Source organism: Vanacampus margaritifer, chromosome 15 (assembly GCF_051991255.1).
Source record: "Vanacampus margaritifer isolate UIUO_Vmar chromosome 15, RoL_Vmar_1.0, whole genome shotgun sequence".
NCBI lineage: Eukaryota > Metazoa > Chordata > Actinopteri > Syngnathiformes > Syngnathidae > Vanacampus > Vanacampus margaritifer.
The window spans coordinates 13,707,132-13,712,358 of record NC_135446.1 but is presented as its reverse complement, the minus strand read 5'-3'; positions in this window follow the sequence as shown (position 1 = coordinate 13,712,358).

Here is a 5,227-nt window from a genome sequence, read left to right as displayed (position 1 = left end):
TTTGGGCAGGATTAAAAGATGGCGTCCATATGTCATGTGACCAGCAGTTGGTGATTGGTCACGCTGTGATTGGTCAACTGCTGGTCACATGACAAATGGACGCCATCTTGTTACCATGGTGAAACAGAGTTGGCCAAACTCTCTCTATATACGGCTCTGGCCTGTATTATACAGTACTGCCCCCCGGTGGTCAAGGTGGGCACACCAGAAGGAGCAGCACATTAAAATCGAATGCAAAAACTGTTTCATCTTTACATTCTATTTGAATGAAAGAATACAATTTATTTCGATCAGTCATATAAGAAAAGAAAATACCACACACAGGTCATCATAAAATTATGTCCTTTAAAAGAAATAAATATCATATCTCAAGGCACTTCTGCATTTCCGCTTTTTAAAGTTCCATTGTTATTTCAAAATTGCCTGGTTGCAATTCAAAATAAAGGTTTCACCCTGGAAGTTTCTTTCAAAAATCGGAACAAATCGGCCCGAGTGACAGAAGTGATTTTGTCACATTGTTAGTGCATTTCATCGCTAAAGGTGATTGCGCTTGGCTTGGAGATACGCCGAGATTGACGCCAGAGGGGGTTTCAGTTGCTCGCCAGACTTTCTGACGCTCATGCTGTCGGACATTTTGACGCATTTTGAGGGTCACGCGGTTTCAATTCAGCATAACATGCAAGTGATAATTGTGAAATGCTGACAAGACTTTCTGTCAATGAGATGTTGGAAAGTTTAGTCACGTAACTTTCTTCTCATTGTGTTATGACTTCATTCTCTTCATTCGTCTTGCATTACAATCTTATTTCTCTTTTTTTTTTCTCTCACAACATTCCAAATCAGAGGTGTCAAAATTAATTGGTTAATCTACAACTATTTTAATAATCAAGTAATTATTTAGCGCTATTGTTTAAATTTGTCCAAATCTTGAGATCTCAGCTGCTCAACAGTAATTATTTTTTGACATCTGTAGTCCTTCATGAAAGCAAACTGGTAATTGTTTGAGCTTAATTAAAATAAGACATTTGCAAATATCTGCTAAATTTTCCTTTGGGAAACAATGACTGAACCAGCAATTGAATCCGTTTCAAAAAGGTTGATGACTAAAATAGTAATCCCTCTTGTGTAGTATTGTTTAATTGTTATTTTGTTGTTATTTAATCATTAAACAATACCAAATAAATAACAATAATTGGCAATAAACAGCAATAGGGAAAAAAAGTGAGCTAAAATTGTATTTGATTATTCGATTCACCAAAGGAATAATCGATGGAGTAATCAATTCCAAAAATATTTGATAGCCCAACACTATTCCGAAATGTGCAACTTTTTTCTTGTCATTTACACCATTTTGTTTTCAGTGTGTTCCTATTTAATAGTGCTTAGTACAACCGTGTCCTCTTTTTCTTTTTTTTCTTTTTTTTGAAGAGTCTAGAGAAGGAGCTCATTTGCATACGCACGAAGGGCAGCTCATTCAAAGGGACTAAGTGACACGGCGCTTGACATCCTAAACAAGAGCCCATTCATTAGGAGACGAAACCGGATCGCGACCTGGGGGGGACGGCCGCCTTCTTCGCAGGCTTTCAGGGGACTTATTGATCCGTCGCTGTGGTGGACGTTGCGGTCTGCAGTGACAGAGGGTCTCTGTAAATTGAATGGGGGCTGAGGGATTACAACCCGGGTGTATCAGATGAAAGGCACACGTGGCGGCGACATGACTGAGGCCAAAGGTTAAACATGCTCATCCCGAAGGGCCTCCCAAGGAACTAAAAATGTGACAGACGCCATAATATTATGACGTTTTAACTTAAATTACGAAATTTTCCCCAAAAATAAACAATGAACGGATTCAATTTAACAATGGATGCTACTCCTACTACGACAAAATTGACTGCCGCTGGCTCTTTAAAGAGACTTCAGAAGCGCTTGTGAGGTGTTTTTAAGACCAGCATACATACGGGAATCGATAGCACATGGGAGGAAACTGATACTTGACACTAATGGACAGTGGGAATTGTAAAAGAGGCTGGAATTCATTTTGATACGGACATCACAGGCCAGTTGGGCTCCAAGGGGGCGAGAGGAGAAAGAGGTCGCAGGTTGCTTTGACAGCCTAGCCGCTCTTAATGGAAGCTTATCGACTGACGAACATGTGACCGGGAGGCACAATGTCTGAGTTTGCCCAACTCAAAGTGATTGCATGACACTTTTTTTTTGTGGTGGGGGGGGGGGGGGGCGATAGCACTACAAGAATGCTAATATTATAAACTCTAATATAAATATATAGAGAGAGGGTAGATGTTGATGTCACAGCAACAAACATGCTATATTATTCCGACTGTACCAAGTTTGGGTCTTGAGCATAAAAAGTTTGTCAAAGCTTGCTTTTGCCTTATAGCCGGCAGGCAGAAGCTGCTACCGCTAACGCGACACATGCTACAGATTAGCTCCGCTCCGCTAACTCCACTGTTTGATCTCAACACCACAAATGGATGCAAGGTGAAGAAACGGCGGTGTAATTATGATGGATGATGACAAGACGAGGAAGCCATTACCTAATAGCCTATATTAGCAAGCGCAAAGGTGTTTTAGTCTCGGTCTCGTTCTTGTCAGAGGCCACACGCTGCCCATGGCAGAAACCACCGCCAGCTACGATGAGCTCAGAATTATTGTCTTGTAATGTTATCTTGTCTTGTAGTGTTCCATTAGTGGGCTGCAACAAGCCGTTGGTCAAAAGTGAAATTCAATCAGAGATGGCTTCATATGTATTTTTGGCAATGATTTCAAAATTATTCATTAGGTTTTCGGGATATTTTCATTTTTTTTCGCTTTTAAGTTTGACTGATAAAAGTTTGCGCGATACGGATTTTACCTTCGAGCTATTACGTTTCAGAAAAAAAGATTCCACTTGTTGCTGAACATAACCCTTAATTTATGAATATTACTATATTACTATATTATTATTATTATAAAAATGAAGGGCAGATTCAGAATCAGCACAAACAAAATCTAGAAAAGTTTACTTGCATCACTGATTAAAAAAACATGTCAAATTTGTTGACTGGTATAATCGATTTTTCCGTCAATTAATTTCTCAATGAATCATATAAAAACATGTTTTCAATTCCATCCATTTATTTAAAAACATTTTTTTAAATCCTTATTTCTTTGCTTTTGTAAAGCCCTTTTGATTTGCTTTTGTGTATAAATGATGCAATAAACATGAACTTGTTTTCCTCATTCAAGTTTCATAACAAAAAACTAATTTACTCGTTTTGTCTCATTTTTATGGCTGAGTAGCATAAGTAACACTTGTGAAATTGGACAGGCGACATATTATAATCTAAATAAGATGCAAAAATGGCAGCAAAAATGAACTGAGAATGAAAAAAGTGGTGCGAGTGTCATCTGTTCAGATCATTGCAGCACAACCTTCTTCCTCAAGGCTATGCTATTGTTGGGTTTGTTTTTTGGTTGTTGCTTCTTCTTTTTTCTTTTTTTTTTGAGGCAGTTAGCTCGTGCTCAAAGTTGTCACGCCCATAAGTGCGGTTGCTTTTGAGACAAGAGGGCAGGAAAAAAACGAGAGGCCCCGGGTCTTGGCCGAAGGAACCCTGAGAAGCGTGCGCTGATTCGGCCCGACACTCGCTGCCACATTTCGGCCAGCTGCCGCCGACTCGCAGGCGCTCCAAGCAGCTAGCTGCCATGTTCTTTTGTACGATCTAGCTCAGACTCTTAACGACAAGTTTTTTTTTTCTACAGTATTTTTTTTCTAGTAAAACACGCCTTTACATTTTATAGTCATACTGTAAATATGAAAATTGTTTTCTCTATAAAAAATCTTCTTCTTTTTTTCGCAGTGTTTCCTTAGCCCCCCTCCCCCCAAAAAAATAATGATAACATTCAGGATTTTTTTTCTCACATTATTACATTTTTCATATTACCTTTTTTTTCTCATTACATCATTACAGTCTCTGTTTGCGACATCCCATTCAGGTATTTTCTTTATCTATTCAAAAATCCTTCAAGGGTTTTTCCTTAGCACGTCATAATGCAAATATAAATAAATTTAAAAAAATTTTTTTTAAATAAATTAAAAAATATATATATATATACCGTAATATGTTTTTACTAGGTGACTAAAGTGTGTTTCACTTGGCATCATTCAATATCGTGCTAAAAGAAGGTCGCACTGACTGAAATAAGGTTGCAAATAACAATTACTTTAATAATCGATTAATCTGTTGAGTGTCGGGTTTTTTTTTTATTAATGGATGAACTGGATTATTTACAAAAACATGTATTAATGTCATTGTTTTATTCAAAAACAAGGCATTATTTCAAATTAACTAACAAAATAATTAGGATACAATTACTGGTTCAGTCTGTACCATGTCAGACTACCAAGAAGACCAAAAAAAGTTGATAATTGTAATCCAAAGTATAAGCTGCTTTAATTGAGGACTACAGATATCGGAGAATAAGACTTTGCTAATTTCAAATAAAAAAAATTAAAAAGTCATCTAATTGATTCATTATCATTTTGATAATGGATTAGTTGCATCTCTAGACTGAAATGTTGACATTTACCTTCAAAATCTTCCCTTGAGCTCAGAAGACACCAGTCACGGGACACCCCATGTTGTCACTTCCTTCTGGAAAAACACAAAGAAGTATTAGAGAGGAACCATGTGACCAATTCGCCTTGTTTGCGGTGTGGTTTTCAGTGTTATTGTCCGCAAAACACCGGCGCTAGATGAGATGGGCGCAGACAAGGCTCCCAGTGGCTGCGGGTGCTATGAGAAGATCAGACCGGGGTCACAAGTTGTGTCTCTTTCACTTAAACATTAGCCGCAGCTAAATGGCTGAATGGCGGACATCTGAGGGCTCTCTGGTTTCCTTCCAAAAACCTTCCATTTGGTCTTCATTTCAGTCAATAAAAAACACAGTGAAATCATCTAATTGTCCAAATGTTTTTGACATTTACACAAACGAGAAATATTACAACAGTTGGATTCCAGCTGATGAAAAAAAATGTCCAAGGTAGTGAATGACTTCAGAAATTCACATTCTGTTACTTACCATCAAGCATGTTTTACTAGAGTCGCACCACACCCCCTCTAGCTTGCTAAATAAATAGGCATGTGCACGACTGGCTCCTTTCTCTCTTTAACAAAGCTAAAACAATTTTTCATCTAAATTTCAGTGGGAATTAACTCACTTTTATTAT